Genomic DNA, 24,445 nt, shown 5'->3' on the forward strand with positions numbered 1-24,445 from the left:
CACTTCATCTATAACGATATATCTCACACGTTGAAGATTCCATGTCGTTATTGTTGGTTTCTTAAAAGAAAGGCCTAAAGTTAATTTTCTTTTTATATACATTAACCTTTTCTTCTCTAAATATTCCTTCGTTTTAACGCATGTTTTTAAAGCTGGGTAAGCTGTGGAACCAAAGCATGCGAGCTATTACAAAATAAAAGAGGACAAGTCACTTACCACTATAATTCAGGGCTGGGGTGAAGATCTGCCAAAACTCACCAGCAAGCGTGGCATTGTGGCAAAGGGCCATCGTTTTCAATTTTGCCAAGAACCTGTGAGTGTCCAATGAATTTTACTATTCTATTCTTTGTCAGTTTTGGCTATGAATATAGATTCTACGATTCTCTTTGAGAGAGCCTTTAAATCACCTATTTTCATACGATAATGAAACCCAACAAGAAGTTCTAAGTACGATGACAGATATGAAATGTGACACAGGCTTTAGAATATCTGATATTCCAATTATTAACCTCTGAAGTCTAAACAGTAAAATAGCGACATATTTCAGAAAGGATCCTTCTTTGAGCAGCTAAGGAACTTAGTTTCTAGGGCTATTGTGAGTTCCTAGAGGGTAGCTGAACCCTGTCTGCCTCTAAAAAGTTCAGATATAAAGACAGTAATGTTTATGTTGAGGAAACTAAACGCAAACTTAATGAGCAAAAAACACAGTAAAATAAAGATTAAAAAGAGGTATAGGCATTTCGTCATCAGTGTCAACTGATTCCTTTCCTCGAACAATTCTCTGCTTTCATCAGTTTTTTTTTTTTTTTAACTGCTTTCCTCTTGAGTCCTATATTCATGCCTACAGTATCTACTCATTTCAACATCCCAGTTATTGTTTCGTTTTTAACGGCTCCTACCAATGTTAAACTAACCCTTTTAAGGATGAAGGGTAAAGCTAACAATATTAATCCTATCTTCTGTAACAGAGTGAACAATAAAGATTACAATAATAATCCTATCTTCTGTAATATGAAGATGAAAGGCGACCACTCTTCTTCACCCTGTTTTACCCTTTCATTTTCTTCCTTCTAGCGTCAGTACTCTTCAACAACTCAGGCATTATGGGATCTGACGGGCCTCGAGATCGGACGATAAACCTCCCCCACCCCCTCTACCCCACACAACCATACTATATTCCACCTTCACAGAAATTTTAAACCGCAAAAATACAGTATAGTCAAAAGGAAGTTTTTAAATTTTAAAACCTGAAATTTTCATAAATACAGAAAGAGTCTACTGTGTAGCTGAGTAGGAACGCTAGGATTCTTTGACAATCAGCTGCAGATTTTAACTCAACAATGCACCGGTCTCTTGCTGACCACAATGATGCTCACCGATACTTCTCCTTAAATGGTCTATGTAAAGATAGTAACTTCTCTAGGATACAACTACAGCAATAGGCAATAGGTGTAAATTTAAGCATTATACTCAAATTACTATATCTTGTAATCAATAAATATTTTGGATAAAAATAAAGTGGTCGAATATACATACTCGTACATACACACAAACACAAACATAGACACACACGCATATATATATATATATATATATATATATATATATATATATATATATATATATGTATATATATATATATATATATATATATATATATATATATATATATGCACGTATATATGTATATATATGTATGTAGTGATATATACATATATGCATATTTACACCAAGCAAAACTAAGATCAGTTGCAATTGCAATTCTCTATGGAAACCTTAACTATCAATATTTTCTTTGACTGGTCAATGTGAGGTTAGTAGTCATCCTAGGAGACTCATTCAAGTGTAGCTTTCAAGGTAAACAGATGTAATTTATCGCAGTACATTAAAAACTCGAAATAAAAAAATAAAGGGTAAAAAATTACAATTGCAAAATTATTTTAATTTTTTTCAACACATTAAATATTGGTGTTAAGACATAGTGCAGCAGTGTATGGAATTTAAAAATCCCCCACTAATGGCTTTAGTTGATTACAAGACGCCGCGCCGTTGACAGCGTTCCCAGACCAGACCAATATTCTGGAAGGTCTTGTGTCACTACGGCTTATTGAAATTATACATGAAATTCTTTGACGATCACTGCTAGATGATGGATGTGGGTATCCTATTTTTTCAAGACGTACGCTATGTAGGAGATGGGTGTTTTAAAGGCTTCATTAACCGTTTCTTCGGCAGTACTGTTCAACACATTAATAAAATACTAAAAAATATTCATGGGGAGTAGGGGACGAAACAGAAACTGGCACTCACAACTTTTTTTAACCATCTCCCTCTAAGCCAATGTCCCATGACCAACGAGACTGGAAAGATTCCCAAAGGACTGATTGGAGTGGAAGAAATCTACTAATAATTACAATTACACAACATTTTTGACGTGCATTGCTGCTCGCAGACTAGATCGACCATTTACACATGGGGCAATATGGATGGTATTTTTACTAGGTTTTTAAAAGCCTTTCCAACTAGTAAGGCGATGGAGTATCCTCCAACACGTCAGTATTCCACGTACAAATGAACATTATTCTTATATACTTGTCATTATGGTTCTTTATGCAGAGTAATGATATAGCTTCTTTATTGTCCATCTTACTGTGAATACTACTACTACTTCTATTATTATTAATAAAAATGCTCTTCAATAATCTTAGCAACCATATTATGCATAAAACATGCATTGCTTTTATTGTTATATTATTAAGGTATGATTGTTCGTCATACCTTATACTTGATAGAGTAATAATGATGAACAATCCGTTTACAAATTGCAGGATGAAAGACCCTTCAAAAAAATATTGTTGAAGCAGTATTGGTAAAAATTACAACCATCTTAAGCTTCAATTTCTTCTAGGGAGACAATTATCCGAAAAGGGGTTTTGTGTAATTCTTAGAATACATCTTCAATACTTGATCTTTGAAGTGTCTCTTTACTATTACAACATGTGCATACAGTACTGGGGCATGACCTTGACGTGAAGTTAATGACACACACGCACGCACACACACACACACACACACACATATATATATATATATATATATATATATATATATATATATATATATATATATATATATATATATATTGTTAAGGATATACCTCCCTCCCTCCTAATGTAGCCGCTATCTAGCTAACCTATTTAGAGGATATATTTTCCGTTAGCTTATAGCTGGTGCCAATATGGCGGAACTCCGTTGTTTTCACTCATAGGGTCAGAGAACGCATGCTTTCCCAGCCTACAGGAAATGCCCACGCCGGGGAAGACAATGAGCCTCCCTCTTAAAAACCCCCCTTGCTACCAGAACCCACCTAGATTTCCCCCCCTTAAAGATCGTACGATGCATCGCCTGAGATGGGGTAGCAATTTGTGTTCAGACAGCCCAATAGGCGTATCGAGAGTAGGGGATGCGGGAGGATTTTATTCTGTCAGGCCTTAGCCCTAAGGTCTCCTTTCCTCTGTGATTTTGCTGGCGTATGACTCCTTGCAGGTACAACTGGCCCCCGCCCCCCCCAACGCCGAATGCGCTCTGCTTTTCCAAAAAGCAGGAGAGACCTTTCTACCTTGATCTGGAGCGGACGCTCTGCTGGTCCCTCCATCTCCGCTGGTGTGGCGATCGCCGACGACAGCCAATCCGATTGCAGGCGCCTATAACCATCATAAAAGGTTTGTACGTTGCGAGTAGTCAATTGCCAGCCCTGTCCCTTGTACTTAACTCTTTAATTTCCATTTCTTTTAAACTTTTAACCTATTCCTCCACGAAACAATCTCCCCTTTGTCAAATCGTGCCTGTATCCCCCGCCTTGCCATTTACGTACTTTGAATTCGAGTAAAGATCCCGATATAACAATCATTTATCCCTCCACCAGTGCAATCCAAGGGCTTCTTACGTATCTAAGTTAAGTGAAACAGCGTTAGTTAACTTTGGGCGCGTATAATTACGTGTTCATCGTTAACGCACACGCGGCTCCGATTCTCAGATCATATTTTCGTGCTTTCATTAAAAGCACCTTCTAGGATACCTTCTGTGTTGTATTTAAGAACGGGTCTCCCGTAATCTTCCGTAGGGAGACTCCATTTCCCTTAGTTTGAGCAGGGCTAACGAAAACGTCTCTTTCAGGAGGAGACATGAGACATGTACGATTGCAAAATTCCTTGCTTCCCTTCCCGCCTGCCACCATTTCCTGTTCGTAGTTACAGAAGTTCCCGTTGTGGCCAACCACTTTCATGAAGTATTTCCTCCATCCTGGAACACCATCATAGGCATTACTTTCCACGTAATCAGGGAAGACTGAATGTAATTATTACCACTGAACTGATTATTGCAGACTGAATGTAATTATTACCATTGAACTGATTATTGCAGATTGGCCCCATTTCTATCCACTTGCTGGTGGCCAATTCCTGTCAGTATTGTTACCATGCCCTGTTCTGAATCTGTCCCTCTGTGATTTTGTCGTATGGTGTCTAACTGTTGATTTGCTAATGTTAATTTGCTACGTTCTATAAATAAATCACTGTAAATTGGTAAATGAATTCTAAATTCCAATATGGCGACCTTCCACCTTAAATTATAACTCCAGGAAAATTCTGAGGTAAGTCTTCAATTGAATCCCCTTTTGTTTACAAACTGGACTCCTGGTTTCATGGCAGCATCAATTATAATTGTGTGTGTAAATTCTCATCTTACCAGTCCAGTCTGTAACAATATATATATATATATATATATATATATATATATATATATATATATATATATATATATATATATATATCAAGAGTCCGTGTATCTGTTGCCTTAGATTGCCAATGCAAGCGATCGTCCCCACCCCCACAAGCCACAACAACCTGATCCTGCCAGATGACTGTCATAGAGCCATCTGATATAAACATCGGCTACTCATCATCAGATTCACCTTTCCTCACGAAGGAACACCACACATTGGATCGCCCTCAGTGCCATTAGAGGCGAAACACATAATCTTTCGTTTTGCTTGCCAAACCAGTTACTGATATTATTTTATCATTATATATATATATATATATATATATATATATATATATATATATATATATATATATATATATATATATATATATATACTGTATATATTATATATACATATGCACATTACACACACACATATATACACGCACATTTTACACACACACACACACACACATGTGTGTGTGTTTGTGTATAAAATTAGAATCCAGCCGCCAACTGGTTGTGCTCCAAACAAATAAACTCGATAACCAGAAGGACCACTACACACAACACAAAACCAAACTGGCGGTGTGAATTTCAGTTACAAGTACCTATGCAGATTCCATAATGAAACATAAAGTTGCAAACCTGCAAAACGAAGGACCAGTTACTCATAGAAAAGAACTAGCAGCAAAAGAGAAAAAGTAATAATAATAACAAAGAAGGCACCTCGAAACCAGCCTAAACCCCAACTCGAGTTCCGTGGCTGTAAAATATGGCTGTGGTCAGTGAACGGTAGCGAAGTCTCCGCCCACTGGCTTACCTACCAGCAGGGTGCTTCTCCCGACACACGCACTGCACTTTCTCTCTCTCTCTCTCTCTTATTCTTTTTCGTTCTTAAATAATACTCTCTCCTTTGCCCTTTATCGCCATGCGCTTACTTTATAATAATAATAATAATAATAATAATAATAATAATAATAATAATAATTAATATTCTTTATTTCAGCTCAGGGCCATGTTGAGAGATAAACAAGGAGAAAACAATCCAATATACAAAATTTTGATACACGACATGAAAAGTTATATCAAACGGTTACACCTAAACAGTTGCTAATAACAATAAATAATATTAACTAATAATAACATTTTAGTAGCCTATCATTGCCTTTCTCTCCTCTTCATAGTTCACTTAAACTCTCTCTCTCTCTCTCTCTCTCTCTCTCTCTCTCTCTCTCTCTCCAGAAATGCATCCGTTCCTGCTCCCTTTTCTTTTTCATGCAATGACACGTATCATTACGGTTCATTATGCTGTCCTGGGTGTATATAAACTAGCTTTTATCATTATGGTGCTCTATGACCACAACATGCATGAAAATGGAAGAGTTACGGTTAAACATCAACATTTCTCTACAACTGGACCCAAATGTTCTTTATTTGTTCTATTTTCTTGTGAAATTCATTTACATCTTAATAATAATAATAATAATAATAATAATAATAATAATAATAATAATAATAATAATAATAATAATATACTTTCCGCTCTGGGTCATATGAAAATAAGGAATGCAGTACCATAAATACATATATACAGTTGGGGTAAATAAAAACATTTAACAGCTACACCAATAACAATACTGTATTAATAACAGGCGTGGCATAGGCAATGGCATATAATGAATGGTAGCGACTACTTGCGATAAAATGTTGTTCATAATTACCATTCATACTACCATCCAGATCATCACCAATCGCATTATTTTCGTTATTCTTAACACCGAAAATCATTAGCGCAGGCCTTTGTTACCACGGGACACAGGTTATCTCTTACAGGAGGATGGTGACATATGGAGATGGATTGGTCAACCCGCAAGGAACCTGTAGCATCGCCACACACACACACACACACACACACATAAACACAAACACATCCGCCACAATTTTTCATTCCCTATCTTCTCGTCCGTTGTGTTGCTTGCTTGATTCTTCTCTCTCTCTCTCTCTCTCTCTCTCTCTCTTCTCTCTCTCTCTCTCTCTCTCTCTCTCTCTCTCTCTCTCGTTTAAACATCTCCATTACTATCAGGCCTTGTGCCGTTCTTCTTTTCATTTCTAAGGAGATCTTTCATACTTTCCTTTTCTTCCCTGTCATATATGCCCACTTTTATCTTTAAGATTCAAACAATTTCGTCATTTTTCTTGTCAGTTTCTTAATAATAATAATAATAACAATAATAATAATAATAATAATAATAATAATAATAATAATAATAATTGTTGTTGCTTCAGTTGCTGTTGATTTTACAGCAATTACTCCTAATTTTTTCATTGTACTTGAACTCCCCGAATACTCTCTCTCTCTCTATATGTTTTCAATTGTACTCTGCCCCTCCCTATTTTGCTTCATCTAGTTTTGTCTATTGTGTGTATTGTATTCCCTTTGCTTTGTATATTCCCAGTTAATGGCCGTGAGCCGAAATACAGTATATTATAGTCCAAGCGATAGGTGAAAAAATTGCTCAGATGGTGATACAAGCATGAAACTTGGCATAAATGTCCACCACACCACACTTAACATTTTCAGGGGTGGAGCCCTCGTGAACTGTATTTTGCCTAGCAACGGTTGCTAGGCAACATTTTATGCTTGACAGCCAGCAACCCCGGACGATAATATCCACTAATAGCACATGCAATATCATTTTATTAAAAACAATATCAAATATTTGAATGTCTACAACATAGAGATTGTGTTTTTATTAATATGGAACCTCTCTGTACTCTGCAGGATTATAGCATTGGTTGCTAGGAACATTTTCTTAGCAACCGGTATTGACAAAGATAATATCAATGGTATGAGCCACTGACAAGCCTATACAAACCAATGTTGCTACATATATTTATATATACATGCCATATATTATCTTTTCTTTCTTTGTCATACTTCTCGGTGGCCTTCATACAGAGATGACAAGCTACAAAGTCTTGGGTCACTGGTTGGAAGGTAGCGGTTGGGTAGAGGCTCTTTCAGGAAGCAGAACTTGCTACTCCAGGCATTGTTGAATCTTTCCTGAGGGCATCTCATGTGACCTGCACCAGACATGCCCATCAAGTCACTGCATGTGCATTGTATATCCTGCTGAAGAAGGCATATGATGTGTATGTCACAGACAGTGAGGATCCTGAGACCTTCAACAGTTGGTGCACCAAACGGAAATCAGAAAGCCCACAGTTTCAGTATTGGTACACAACACTCGAACTGGAGCTGCTTGTGTTGGCATTCGTCACGTTCACGCTACGTGTGGGTGACTTTAGCTTGTACATAGATACACTGACCAAGTTGGTCCCTTGGTTCTTCAGTCTCAACCACACCCATTATGCCCGTTGGGTGCCAGTACATGAGAGATATGTGTAGTTTGGAAAACACTCATCCTGATGTTGCTCGAGAATTCCGACAGGGCAAGTTTGCGATGGCTAAATCCAGGCGAAAATTTCTCTCATGAGCATTGACCAGGCCATGAACAAAACAATGGCTTGATGAAGGAAGAAGGAGGATCATTGGCTTGACACAGGATCCAGATGCCCTTTACGCTGGGCAGTAGCAGGGCCAGAACTCATCCGCATCATTTCTGAATTTGAGTCTTCCATGGTTGGGAAAACAGAATGTGCTGGCCAGAGAAACCACCATGAGCAAACAGATGCCCACACAAAAGCACTTCGCTAGAGAGGTGAACGCACCAGCAAGTGCAATTGATGGCATGGGCAGCCCTTTTGAGGAAGAAAGCCAGGATCTTCTGCGACTGCATTCAAAGGACATCATGGACCAGCAGTCAGTTGAGTGCCTCTATAGTATACAGCTGAAAGGCCAAGAGCAGTATAAAATGTTTGTAGACGAGCGCCTTAGGACAAACACCAAGCCAATAACAGCCACCATCACAGGAACAAGGTAGAATTGTTTAATGAACAAACACAAAGGTTTAAGAAAGGTGATGCAAAGTCCAGTCTGTTGAGAAATGAATCCTCTCTGTTCGCAAGGCTGTATGTTGCATGCCAGACAAGAGATGGTGATTTAGACAATTTCTTCAGCCATGAAACCATCCGTTTCCACCATCTCTCTCTTCCTATGGGCAATTACGACTGGGGACAAAATCGATCTCATGGGTTGCCTAGAACAGCATGCAGCATCTACATGTGGTACAAGGCCAGACACAGAAGTGACGATCATGGATGGTGCTGTTCTTGTCAACATTCTTAGACCTGGTGGATGCAGAACATTTGGTGACTATGCTGCAAACGTTTTTGTTCCGCATATCAAGAGGAGCAAACCAGATTCAACGTGTAGATATTGTCTGGGATCAGTATGTGGATAACAGTCTGAAGGCACAGACCAGAGAAACACGTGTAAGGGCCCTAGTCAACGGAGACGTGTGCAGGTATCCAGCCCCATACCAAAGAACTGGCAGCAATTCCTTCGTGTTAACAACAACAAAATCGAGCTGTTCAAACTACTAAATGAAGAACTGTTGACACGCACTTCGGCAGAGCAGCCTCTTATTCTTACTGATGGTGCTGATGTACTTTGTGTACCGATTCGAGACATCACTAACATTGCTCCATGTAATCATGAGGGAAGTGGATTCCAGAATGATGGTCCATGTGGCTGATGATGCTTGTAAGCAGGGCTTCCGCAAGATTCTTGTTCGAACTGTTGATACTGATGTTGTTGTGTTAGCAGTAGCAACTGTGCAGCATGTAGGTGCTATTGAACTCTGGATTGCCTTCGGCTGTAGCAAGGAATTCCGCTACATTCCAGTTCATGAGATATCTGCTTCACTTGGGCCCCAAAAGTCATTAGCACTCCCTGTGTTCCATGCCTTCACTGGCTGTGATACAGTGTCACAGTTTGCCCAAGTCGGAAAGAAGACCGCCTGGAAGGTATGGGAAACACATGATGAATTCACTGGTGCCTTCTATGAGGTGCATGATGCACCAGAACAAATTACTGAAGAGACATACACTTCACTAGAGTACTTCACCATTCTTCTATATGACAGAACAGCGACATGTACTTCGGTCAATGAAGCCAGAAAGCTTCTGTTCACACGTAAAGGGCGTGAGATGTCAGTCCTTCCTCCTTCTAAAGCTGCTCTACAACAACATATCAGGAGGGCAGTATTGCAGGGTGGACACCATTGGGGCATGCTACAACCCCCCATCGCCAGTTGCCTTCCCTGCTGAATGGGGTGGACCTGTCCAGAGCATTGAGACCGCTGTGGACAAATCTACCTGAAGCAAGTGCATCGTGTCCAGAGCTAACCCAATGTAGATGTAGGAGCAGATGCACAGACTGCAAGTGTGTAAGGGCACACCTTAAGTGTACAGTTTACTGCACATGCCACACAGATTGTGACAATGTATGAAATGTGTGAGTAGCTAGTTGATACTGTGTTTGTGTTGCCTAGTAACATACGTGTTTGAATATATATCTCCATTCTATTCTTCGTTTAATTCTGATCACTGTATGAATCACAGTAATTTCAAGCACATACTTATTGTTTAGCTATTATAGTGTAATAAATACTTCTAATAGTCTACATAGATTATCAAGCCAACAGACTGCTAGATAGATTAATCATATTCCCTTCCTGTATAATTTTAACCTGCTGCAAGTAGGAATGTCTTTTGAATGTTGGATAAAGATGTAAGCGGACTGCTACTATGGTCGGTGAGTTGCCTAGCAACAAAATAAATGTTGTTGTTACTTACTGCTGATGCCTGTAACATTTTACTACTGATATAAATATTATAAATATGTCTAACAAAAGGTGTTGGTGGTTTATATAAAAATTTTCTTCCTGAATCGGGTTTATGCTGCCCATTGGTAGGTGGTTCGTGTTCCCTAGCAACCGTTGCTAAGAAACATGTGATATACAAGGGCTCCACCCCTGTAAATATTGAGTATGGACTGAAGTATCATTATGCCAAATTTCATGCTTGTATCACTAACTGAGCAATTCTAGCTCTATTTTGCACCAGTCGCCTGGACTATTATTATTATTATTATATTATTAATGAACCAATAAAAAGTTTAAACAAAATTTCCATCATTATCACACCTTGCAGTTGCTCTTTGTAGCTCTTTTATTTTTTCCTTTTCTTCCTATCATATTTGCGCACTTTTATCTTTATACGTCATCAGATTTTCTTGTCAGTCCCATCATAATAATAATAATAATAATAACAATAATAATGCTTTACTTGTTGTTGATATTACACCCACTACCCCTAATTTGTGTATTGTGCTTGACTTTCCCCTCCCCCCCCTCTCTCTCGCTAGGTTTGCATTTGTACTCTGCTCCTCTCCTCCATTTTTGTTTCGTTTATTTTTTTCGTCTTGGTATTTACAAACAAATAACATTTAGTTTAAACAAATTTTTCATCGTTATCACACCTTTGCCGTTGTTCTTCATTTAATTTCTAGGTAGCTTTTTCATATTTTCCTTCTCTTCCGTCCATATTTTCCCACTTTCATATTTAAGCTTAAAATAATGTAAAAGTTTTTGTTATTTACATAATAATAATAATAATAATAATAATAATAATAATGTTGTTGCAACAACAACATTATTATTATTATTATTATTATTATTATTATTATTATTATTATTATTATTATTATTATTATTATTATTATTATTATTCAGTTGTAGCTGATATTACAGCCATTACTCCTAAATCCTTCATTGTACCTGAACCCCAACCCCCACATTTCTCTCTCTCTCTCTCTCTCTCTCTCTCTCTCTCTAAACCAGCAGTAGCACTATTCACCTGATCCACTCACAAGTCACAGGAAGCTGAAAGCGATAAACAGGAAGCAAACTCGAGAGCTGAACAGGATATGCACAGGAGACATGACTGACACATAGGGTCACGAAGGTGAAACATAACGCATATGTGCGCCCTTAAGAATACTGATATATTGCGTGGTGATGTGTGCGTATGATTATTTGTCTATTAAGGCATATACTTCGTAAAATATGATTCTCAAGTACGACAAAATAAATGCTGGTAACAAACTTTTCTACAACAATACTTAGACCTATCTATAAGTAACAAGTTATCTATAACTATATAAGCTATAAAGAGACACATACGTTCCCTCCTCATTGATATATATACAGTACATACACAATACTTGACAATTTATATATAACTAAATACGTAGTCAAACGTGTTCTCTCGCCATTTGTAAATAAATACCCATACACACACGAACACATATATTTATGCATATGTATATACTGTATATACATATATATGTATATATATATAATGTATGTACTGTATGTATATAAGTATATATATATATATATACTTATGTATACACACATATATATACAAGTGTATGAGTGTATGTATGTGTGTGTGTTTAGACACCGTTTACAGCTGTTGTGAATGTTCCATCAGTTACAACTGCCAAAAAGGGAAGGAACTGTCGTGTAGAGCAAAGGCGAGAGTAGTATGCGTAAATGATGCCCACTTGGGCATGATTGATGAGAAACCCAATAACGCACACCACAGCAATCGATCTTGTAAATAGTAACATATGGTGAACAGGTGGTAAGAGAATCGTTATATATAAACAGGCAAGACTAATGTACGCATCTAAGCAAACGTATTTTTTTCATATAGATAGTAGGCTATGTATGCATCAAAACAAACAAACAAACATGCACACACACAAACAGACATAAACACACACACACATATAATAATATATATATATATATATATATATATATATCTATGAACAGTTTTTGTAGTTAGAATGCACACACACACAAATTATATATATATATATATATATATATATATATATATATATATATATATATATATATATGTGTGTGTGTGTGTGTGTGTGTGTGTGTGTGTGTGCAACCCGTGCGTATTATGCATATATAAAATTTAAATGTGCAGAGCTCATTCAACAATCATTCCGTACATACTGTTCCCCTAAGAGAAGAATATTTTAATTTCCACTTGTTTCGTTAGACGAACTACATCACAGCCAAAAATACCGAACAGAGAACCACTTGTGATTTGCGCTAATTTATCTGAAGGCCCAATTCCATTTCTTAACCACGAAACGACGCTCACAATATCTTACCAAGAAGTTAAGATCCCAAACAACATGATAAAGATTTAACTTACTTTGAGGCCTCTGTGTCGTTTCAACGCCAAATTTTCATAAAAAGCTATAATACAAAGTGTAAAGAACATGAGGGAGTTTTAACAACGAAATACAAAGGAAATTGAACAACCACTGCCTACAAGACATCAGACTTATGAACATATCTGATTTCCACTTCCGAATCAACTGGACAGAAATTAAAAGTTCATTACCTTTTTATCATGTACAATCCAGTGTAGCGACTCCACTACGTGGAATTATTACCCTAAAAACATTCCTTCCCACGTTTTTCTGATATGCAAATAACTGCTTCAATCATTTTCATTTTTGATGTCTTAAGTAAGCACAATGTCTGACCACGTGGGCTGTTTAAAATTAAATAACTACCCAAGATATCTTTCAATCTACGAGTAAATTTTTACTACCAAATACTCAGGGAATGGTCCCATCCTTTCCCCCCTGCTTTGGTTTTCTAAGAGAGAGAGAGAGAGAGAGAGAGTAAATTATTGTTTGAGTTGACGGGTTGCAAATACTACAGTAACATTTAACGTACCGTAGCAGTTCTCTGTATCACATTTTAGAATAAAATCATCGTAAATACGATATAGATTATACAGTTTTCCGACTGATAATTAATCTCACAGAGAAATCATTTAAGTTTCTGGGCAACTATATTTTCAATAATAGACAGTCGAATTATCTTCAATTACATAAGTAATACCGATTCAGGGTCTCAAATCCAGGCCTATTAATTAAAAATGGGCATCGTGTTTACTACCGAAAGCGTTACTCAACCGCTGGATCTAACAGTAATTGCTCATATCCCTGTAGGTTTAGACTCAAGCTCGTTTAAACATGAAAAAACATCAAGTCATTTCCCCTTACAAGGGGAGGCTCCCCCCCCCACAAAAAAAGCACCACAGTTACCACCACATCGATATTCAACTTCTGGCTGATGTGAGTGATTTAGGCTGTTAAGACAAGCACTGAGGCTCTTTCGGCCATTCAGCACTCAAGACAGTGAAAAGGAGTTGGAGTGGTTGGACAGAAGATTAAGTGATCCAAATATAAAGAGGATGAAGTACAAGGATCTAAAGGTGGAACTGGGAGAAGACCCAAAAGTTGCATGAAGGTAGGTAGCAGCTAAGAAGTTGACAGCACGATTATCAATATCATTATTCAGAAGATGAACCCTATTTATAGAACAAGCCCACAGGGGCCACTGTTTTGAAATTCAAGCGTCCAAAGAATATGGTATTGATTTGAAAGAAGTAACAGAAGGTAATGAGAAATACAGAAAGAAGAGATCACTTATTATTAAAAAAGTAAAAACAAATAAAAAAATGTACGTAAATTACTAAAATGCATGACTGAGGAAAGGAAGTGCGAATAGGTTAAGAACAAACGAGCAGCTAGGGGCCAAGGGACACTGCAAACACCCTTTAGTAATGCCCACAGTGCACCACATGAGGTGCAGTGATTGCGCTAACCCCCCTACGGAATTTAACTTCCGGATCATGGATGAGCTCTTATGCAGACAATTTTTGTTACTTTAGCTATTTCATAAATTTTTGCAAAAGGTTCATCAGCAGAGTGTCAAACTCCCCTTACACACACACACACACCATACTAGTCAATCTGCTGGCCCCGCGTTCGATTCTCCGACCGGCCAATGAAGAATCGGTGGAATTTATTTCTGGTAATAGAAATTCATTTCTCATTGTAATGTGGTTCGGAATCCACAATAAGCTGTAGGTCCCGTTGCTAGGTAACCAATTGGTTCTTAGCCGCGTAAAATAAATCTAATCCTTCGGGCCAGCCCTAGGAGAGCTGTTAATCAGCTCAGTGGTCTGGTTAAACTAAGGTATACTTAATTTAACTTATATCTAGCATACACTCTTGCACTAGCTGGATATCAAATCCCTTAATTTCCAGTACCTCTTTCACACCGTCTTGAACCCTTTCTGGTTCAACCTCTCCTCCTTTTTAACTCTTTCTAATTATGCATTCGTGCCTCATAAGAAATCCTGTCTTACTACTTCTACATATCTCAGTACGTGTGAACCTTTTAATTTCATCTGCATTTAACAGCCACACTTCACTTCCATAGAAGTGAGTGTATGTATGTATGTATGTATATTATATATATATATATATATATATATATATATATATATATATATATATATATATATATATATATATATATATATATATATATATATATATATATATATATATATATATATATATATATATATATATATATATATATATAGAGAGAGAGAGAGAGAGAGAGAGAGAGAGAGAGAGAGAGATTAGTTTGGTGGAAAAGTGGTCAAGTTTTCTCTCTGTAGCCGTTTAATACTTAATACTTAATGGATGGCATGATGCAAGAAGTCTGAGAAAAGATGGGAGATAAGTTGCAAAGTTGTGAGATATGAAAATGAGTCAAGAATGGAGTGTTGCAAGGTTGAAGACTGACAATGATACATTCTGGGGAGGGTAAAACGAGTCTGCATAGTGTCTGCAGTAAGAGAAAATTGACAGTAAATGTGAACATGACTGCGGTCATGAAGGTAAATGGAAACCAGGAAGATCGAACAATGAATATTAATAAGGACGAAAGAAGGATGGTAGCGCTCGATTTGTATAAGTACTGTATTTGGAAGTGAACATAACAGATGATGGTAGGCTGACAGGACTGGTGAGTCACAAAAAAGGAGAAGCGAGAAAGATAGTAAGGTGGGCGCAACAGATTGGGAAGACTTGAATAGCTCATAAAAGCTAAGGTGGGAATGTATGAAAGTATTATGGAGCCATTTGACCTTTAAGGGAGTGAAGTGTGGATGTTGAATGGGAATGACAAGAAAATTTGAAGCTGTGCAAATGACTTGTATGCATGTTACATGTGGCAAAGACGAATTGATATAGTGAGAAATGGAGATACATATAAATGGTCAACAGTTAATGCAGGTGGAAAGCTGGATCAGAGTATTTTGAGATGGTTTGGTTATGTCGAGGATAGTGAAGTGTAATTCAGGAGAGACAGGAGGAAGGAAAGATAGATTAGAAGGAATGGACCTTAGAATCTAAGAAGAGCAAGCGTGCATACAAGGGGAGTTATGATAAGCTGCTGATGATCCTTCTCAGTAGGTGAATGAACTGGCTAAAATCGCGGCAGTTTTATTGCACAAGGGATTCATCCACGGTTCGACAGAAAAAGTATGAATGGGTCAGTGATTAAAGTATGGTTTTTTCTCTGAAGCCATCCCTATTAGGGCAAACAGCTTATTAAATAAACACTGCAAATTCCTCCACACACACAAATACATACATAAAAGACATTTACAAGCATATTCATACTTTGACACTTTTTAGGCTTTCATACTTTTGCAACTCAGTAATTTAAACTTTTCCACGAGAATACCTAAAGGTAAGACATTCCTAGCTTTAAAAAATAACAAAACCGACAACAATGATAAGTCTGTGGTGTCTTTCATGCGAAATAAGAAAGGGGTACTGCCAACACCAATAGAGCAACTAACCAACGGCACAAGACAAAAAGCAGAGTTACGAGATAGTTTTAATTAAAACCTGATACGGTAATGCAGAACTCTCTCTCTCTTATCTTCATAAATACACTTCATAAATAAGCTCCATATTCAACAATGTAGTGGAGCAACATTTAATTAGAAGGTCCCTGGAGGTATTCCTTTGAAACTGCCACTGTTGTATGAATTCTCATTAAAAGAGCAGCCATGGAAAGATGAAACGGATGTCGCTCATATTCTTATGCCTCTCCGCCATTCGATTTTCATGTTATTAAAAAGCACGAGAGACCTACATTAAAAATAACATTCCTAAGGTTTTATTACGATTCTACAGTAGTATGTAATTTGTGTGTGGGTTACAATAATGAATTATGAACTCACTTCTATGTAATGGATATGTAAGATTTGCCCTAAAACACAACTGTAAGTCTTGTTGTATTTTAACTGAGCTAATTTGGGATACTGTCTTTTCATAAATTTTCCTGCATAAAAAAATGGACGCGGATACATCAACTGATGGAAAGTACCTAGACGCTATGCAGGTATACATACAAGATACACATAACAATGAACAATAATTACAATAATTACGCAAACGCTACAGTATAAAACAAGCTAACTTTTTTTTCGTGCCGCAGAAGAACAAGAAGACACAATTCAGACAACAGAGGACGCTCCTATTAAAGAGAGCCGTTACGCAGGAATACTGTTTCACACACAAAGACGCGACACATTACGGCCACTCCATCAAAAAGATCCCTGGGTACCAAGGTATATAAAATGGGTACGGGGCTGAAAACATCTGTGCGCGCCCAAGAAAGAGAGAGAGAGAGAGAGAGAGAGAGAGAGAGAGAGAGAGAGAGAGAGAGAGAGAGAGAGAGAGAGAAGGGGTTTGTTTACACACATCTCATTAAGTGTGAGTGAGTTATGTTAGCACGGTTAATTCTTGCCTTGGCCCTGTCAAGAGGATCATCATCATCATCTTCATGGAGTTTTTTAGGGGTGTTCTTGTTTCTCCTCAGGAGAAAGGCCGTTTGTATGTTTCGTGTTCGCCAGCCTTTCTTTTCCGTGCAGAACAAGGGGATTTTCTGCCGTTCATTAAAGTTATATCATAGCATTCTTCATGGACAGCAAATTTCTGACTCTGAATACAAAGCTAATATTGTTTTTTTACTGCAAAACTGTCACCTGACACATTCTTTGCTATGTCTAATTAGGGGATTAGCCCTCTGTCATTGATTTTTTTTTTTTAATATTCTTCATAGACTAAAAATTTTTGACCTAATGAATACCTACTGTAATTTATTTACTACAATATGGCCTCCTTGAAGTGTCTCTTTTTTAGACAAAAATTTACCATATAAAACACTATTCATATACAAGATTACGAGCCTGGAGATAAGACAAAGCGGAGACATCAAAGTGCCCTGGTTAAAAATGAGTTTTTAAAACATGCGAGTTATCAGAAGCCCCCTTGTTGCTACTACTATACGTCACTCCTCTGTGAAACAGTTCAGTGATATGCAATAATGACATCATCATCACAATCATCATAAATTATTGTAATAATTTATGTTATTACTGTCATCCTTTTCATCTTCATTATCCTCATTAATAATTCTGCCAACTAGCCTACTCCACTCAAAAAAAAAAAAAACAATTCACAACCTATAAATCTTCATAAGCCCCCTCTCTCTCTCTCTCTCTCTCTCTCTCTCTCTCTCTCTCTCTCTCTCTCTCTCTCTCTCTCTCTCGTTAATAATGATTGATATCATGCCAGGACAGAGACATTAGAGATAAGGGTAAAAATAGCCAGGTATGGCATTCGATTATCGGTGGGACATCAAGGTCACCCGCGTGGGAAAACGGTCCCATACATGATCCATAAAAAAAGGAAAAGACGGAAGCCGTTGAACCATGATAAGGCATTCCGTAGTTCATAAATTCTCATACATTCCTGATATACTTCCAGAGGGGCCACGTAATGGTCCGTCCCCCACAAGCTACGTTGATGGGATTTTTGAAGGTACTGAAGGGAGATTTAGGAATTTGTTCACTGTATGAGAGAGAGAGAGAGGATCATACATTCACTATGTACATATAAATATGATATAAAACCAACTGCATTATGATTAATTGTAATTAGGTGGGTGTCAATATTGTGAGAGAGAGAGAGAGAGAGAGAGAGAGAGAGAGAGAGAGAGAGAGAGAGAGAGAGAGAATCATACACCATTACCTACATATAAATTTGTGATGAAGCTATCTGCATTATTAAAATACCCGTGGAAAAAACCTGTACAGCAATAAAACGTCCATGAAACAAATCCTCTTACAACTTAAATAATCATTAACATACACCATCTAAAATTACAAGGCAATTTCACGTTAACTATTCAAATATGGTATTAATATTGGTTCCATTACTTTCAAAAAAATAACCTGAATATTACCACCATCATCAATAATGATAATAATAAAGGCTAAAGTCTCGTAATCACAAGGGGCTGATCTTCTTGGAAATTCATTCTATTACGACTACTGCATAAAGTTACAAAAAGTAGAGGCACAGCATCCATCATCAGTCTCAGACTTCTAAAAGTTCCCTACTTTTTGTCTCTTTGAAACCGACTACTACTACTACTACTACCACTACTACTACTACTACTACTACTACTACTACTACTACACTGAAAAGAATGTGGAATAATAATAATATTATTATTTTTTTTATTATTATGCCTAGTCTCCTTCTTCCCCCTTTTCCCTTCGATTTGCAAGAAACTTGATAGGTAGGTACCCATGTGTTGGTGACTTTAAAAAATGTTAACTTAATCCATTTCTTGGGGTCACAGGTTTAACTTGTGGCTAATCGTAAATTTCCTTCTCTGTATCTCATAACTATGGCAATTGCAGGAATTGTGAAGTCTGTGTACCAGAATAAGGTAATCAAAAAGGGAGGACATTATTAATGAATATTCAGATACAAATTTGAGCAAATACTAAAATAAAAATTTAAAAGTCATACGGATGGTGAGTAATACAGATGAATAGCTTCGTGTAAAATGGAATTTCGAATATAAATTTAAATGGTAGTACTACTAGCAAAGGGGTCTGGTATCGACTGAGTAATTCACAAAGTTGTGTAATATAGAAGACTGGGGTGAGGCAGAACTAGCCTAAACGATGCAGGTGGGTAAAGGTTAATGTGTATCAGGGAATGCTCATGAAAGTGACCGCTGAGTCTATACAAAGGGCAATTAAAAGGTTCATGAATAAAAAGCATCAAGAATTGACAGGATTAAAAAGTGATGCTGTAGTACGGTACACTGTGAAATTTGTTAGCTGAACAAGTCTTGAAAGAGATAAAGGTTCTAAAGGGCAGGCTGAGAATAATAAGTATGGAAGGAAATGCTAGTGGCTGTTAGAATAAGAGGGTTATAAACATTGCTCAGTAACGACTGTTCTCTAAAAACAGTTATGGTATTATGAGTTTGAGAATAAAGAAAAGGGTTGAGAGGGTGAGAAATCTGAGAGAGCACAAAGACATGATAAAATGCTAAGAATAATTGAAAACTAGTGCTTAAAGAAAACTGACGATGGTCACGTAGAGAGAACACAGAATGGAGGATGAAACTTTATGAAAAAGGACATACACTCCCTTCGGACAGAGGAAAAGGGCGATCATGGGAGCATTTTCCACATAAAGTGGAATGAAAAGGAATGGCATGGAATATAGAATGGAATATAAAATTTAGGCCAAAGGTCAAGAACTAGAACCTATTTAATCATTCAGCGCTGAAAGGGAAACTGAGAGTAGAAAGGCTTGAAAGGTGTCGCAGGAAGAAAACCTCAAAGCAATTGCACTATGAAACAAGTGTTAGGACTGGGTGGATAGAGAGATGGAAGAGAGAGAATATGAATGGAGATACAGTAAGAGGAATGAAAGAGGTTGCAGCTATGGGCCGAAGGGACGCTGCAAAGACCCTTAAGGAATGCCTACAGCGCAACGCGAGAGGTGCATTGACGGCGCTACCCCCTACGGGATGGAATGAAAATATACAGAAAGAGAAGGCTATACAAGTTACAAGGCAAGAGACTGCGCATGAAGGGAGCGAGCTGACCTACTTGACAGCTTTCAATATAAATTATATGTATGAAGCAGCTGATGATGCGGACTTTTCTTCACAGGGAATTCATATGTAATTCAGAAGGAACAGGATGGAAATTGCACTAATTTGTATTTTGCTCTTCTCTAGACGCCCCCACCCGCCCCACCCCGTTATGGGAACAGTTACATGTACAAGAATGCCTGTAAGTATTTAAGGAAAATATACAGTATGCACACATAAGTATACAGGCACGCATTAGTTACAACTGTCCTTTAATGTCCAATTTTCTGTACATCGGAAATATTTTCATATATGTTACCCGAAGGGGAATTTTTTTTTGTTGACAAGTTCGTCGAAATTCCCCTTCGGGTAACAGATATGAAAATATATTATTTCCGAGTAGAGCGAATTGGATATTAAAGGACAGTTGTAGCTTAATGCTTGTATATGAATCACGGTGATGTGATAAAATGCGCGCGCGCGTGTGTGTGTGTGTAGGTGTGTGTGTCTGTGTGCTTATCTTATATATGAAACAAAACTTCAGATACGTTTTAGCTGGAGAGTGAAGAGTGAAAATGTGTTTCAGAGTTTGATAAAAAGAATATGAGAAGACCACTTTTGGATAAATGGATGAAATATGGGCTGGGGTTAAAGAAAAAAGGTTTATTGTCCAAGGAGAAACAGTATGGATTCGGACAAGAAACGGGGTGTGTAGGTCAAATATTTGTTATGAAATAGTTATGTGAGAAATGTCAAACAAAATGGAAAAAGCTGTATATAGAAGAGTAAAAAATTTTAGGCAAAAGCCCAAGCGCTGGGGCCTATGAGGTCATTCAGCGCTGAAACGGATATTGACAGTAAGAAGGTCTGAAAGATGTAACATGAGGAAATCCTTGCAGCTGTACTTTGGATCAATTGTTAAGAGAGGGTGGAAAGAAAGGTGGAAGAAAGAGAATATAAACGGAGGTACAGTAAAAGGAATGAGAGGGGTTGCAGCTAGGGGCCGAAGGGACGCTGCACAGAACCTTAAGTAAAGCCTACATGCACTGACGGCACTAACCCACAACGGGAGAAAGCTCTATATAGCACACATAAAAAAAATATGCTTGATAGCTTCGTCTAAGGCAATATAGAGAGTTACAGATATACAATTTTCAAGAGCAATAAAAAGTCTCTACGATGAAAGTGCGTATTAGAATTTCCAGGTGGAAGAGCGACTAGTTTGGCATAAGAACTGGGCTTTTACGTCTCTGTGGTTGTTTAATATCTTTATGGATGGAGTGAGCAAGACGGCAGAAAATGGGTAGTAGGTGTACGTGCTACACTGAGGGATGACAAAATGGGCAGTAAAAGTAAGGAATGGCCGGAGTTTGTAGATGACACAGCAATGACTACGGATTGTGAAGAGACACTACAGACTACTGAAACAGTTTGAGTGTTTGCAAGAGCACAAAGTTAAAAAGAAATATTCTAAAAGTAAATACAATTAGGGAGGATGGGTCAATCAATATTAGTATGAATGGTGGATGAATCAAAACACCAAATCATGTAAATATTTAGGAGTAAATATATTAGATGATGGTAGGAATGAGAGAGAGAGCAGGATGTGTGTAAAAATGTTGGGAGGAAGCTTGGATTGTCTATGAAGGCCAAGGACAAAATGTATGGCGTGATTTTTAGGCCAACTTTCCTTTATGAGGGTGAAGTGTGGATGCTTTAGATGCAGAGGTGAAATGGTAAGAAATGAAGATATACAAGGATCTGGTAACAGGCTGGCACAGGTGATAAGATAGATCAGTGTTCTGATATGTTTAATTCATGTGGAGAGAATGGAGAATGTGAGGTTGGTGAGATATGCGTATACCTCGGAATCACTAGGAGTAAAGAGAGGAAGACACAGAAAGGGCAGGACGTATGGTTTGAACGTGGCATAGAAAGGAGGATGAGGGTGAACAAAGCTGTGTGCGTGTAGAGGGTGTGACATGTTTCTGATGAGCTATCGCGTAGGTGCCCAAAGAAGCTAGTGTTGAGAAGTTTTCTGCACTGGGGTTCATCACTCAAGTATGAATGTGGCAGTGAACACTGTCTTGTCTTTCCTAGGGAGCCACCCCTTGTTAGGCAAAAAAAGGCTTAATGTTGAAAAAACATGGTTATATACGTACAATTTCAGTGTCATACTACAATAATTGTGCATCTGCTTGGCATATGTCTTTCTACATCATGTAATAATGCTAAATAAGCAAAATGTATACGTTCAAATTAAACAAGACAGTTCAGAACATTTTGTATACACTAATGTGTATACTTCCATTTGTAAATGATGCTACAAAAGACTGGTTTGATCCTAGTCCTGAAAAAACTACAAAATTTGATTTTTCTACGTCAGAAACATTTGGATACTGTACTTACATTTACGTACGGAACCACTGCAACCTAGTTTCCCTGAGTTTCCTTTAGCTTAGCACTAATACAAACCTGAAAAAAAAAATTTATCAATTTGCATGATATATATATATATAATGTAATATATATATATATATATATATATATATATATATATATATATATATATATATATATATATATATATATATATATATATGTACTGTATATATACTCTACATATATTGAGAGAGAGAGAGAGAGAGAGAGAGAGAGAGAGAGAGAGAGAGAGAGAGAGAGAGAGAGATAGAAACATGCAACTAAAGTAAAAAATAATTGAGCTAGCACATAAAAACATTTAAAAAAATAAACGACAGCTTTATGGTCGCATGAAATCGTAGCAATTGATGACATCAATTAACTTTATATTACAAAAAAGGGCAACATTATCTGACCTCTTTTTTTTTCCTTCCCCTTTTGATGGCGAGTTTTTCAACATCAACTACAAACTTCCTCCATTAAGTTTTATAGTAAGAAAAGCCTAGGAGACGTTTTTTTGAGTGTAGGGTAATTTGATAAATTGCTTTTTTTATTCATTTTTTTGCAACGTCAACGTCTTACGAGGATGGGAAGGCATCGGATTACCGTCATCTGGGGGCGCATGAATCACCGTCAAACGCCTACGCCTACGGATGGAGCTCCTGACAGCCACTTACTTCCTAATAGACCTCTCTGGATTGGACGTCACTCGAGAGTTTAGCGCTGAGGAAGAGGTTGCCAAAAGAATGATTTCAAGTAGTGAGTTTTTTTTCTTGAATCTAACGTTACCTTATTAGACATCCTTTTTTGCAACATCAGTAGTATGAAATGGAAAATAAAATTTAGGCCAAAGGCCAAGCGCTGGGACCTATGAGGTCATTCAGAAAAAGAGTAATAAGGTTTTAAAATATAACAGGAGAAAAACCTCTCCGTTGCACTGTGAAACAGTTGTTAGGAGAGGGTAGAAAGTAAAATGAAAGCAAGTTGGGGGTACAGTAAAAGGAAAGAAATGGGATGCAGCTAGGGGCCACAGGGACGCTGCACAGAACCTAAGTAATGCCTACAGTGCACCGTGTGAAGTGCACTGGCGGCATCATCAATAATACATTAAGTACTCCGGTTATTACGCGTTGTCATTAATCACCAGTAAACAGATTAAAGATGACATGTTGATGGCATTCCTCCAAATTGAAATGGAAAAATATTATTGTACTTGGAGATACTGAACGAAGTCATCAGCACTTACAAATTGAAGCCATACGAGATTGGTGGCAAGGTGTGTTTGTCAGCTGTCTTAGATTGTCGTTATCGACAACAGTAAAGAGCCTATTTCCCTTTTTAACGTCTATACAAAGGAGCAGACACAAATATTTTACATAATACGAGCGAAACAAACGTAGCTTGGT

The 24,445-nt window shown here is 37.5% G+C and overlaps 1 long non-coding RNA gene across 1 annotated transcript in view; it reads right to left on the reverse strand.

Annotated features, from left to right (window-relative positions):
• Positions 1-213: 213 nt before the first annotated feature.
• Positions 214-24,445, reverse strand: part of LOC136826307 (uncharacterized) — a 51,748-nt gene continuing 27,516 nt past the window's right edge. Inside the window, exons 3-4 of the long non-coding RNA XR_010849588.1 lie at positions 23,028-23,093; positions 214-311 (exon numbers count right to left, since the gene is read on the reverse strand). This is a non-coding gene — a long non-coding RNA (uncharacterized lncRNA). The remainder of the gene's footprint in view (positions 312-23,027; positions 23,094-24,445) is intronic.

The sequence above is a fragment of the Macrobrachium rosenbergii genome, chromosome 40 (assembly GCF_040412425.1).
Source record: "Macrobrachium rosenbergii isolate ZJJX-2024 chromosome 40, ASM4041242v1, whole genome shotgun sequence".
NCBI lineage: Eukaryota > Metazoa > Arthropoda > Malacostraca > Decapoda > Palaemonidae > Macrobrachium > Macrobrachium rosenbergii.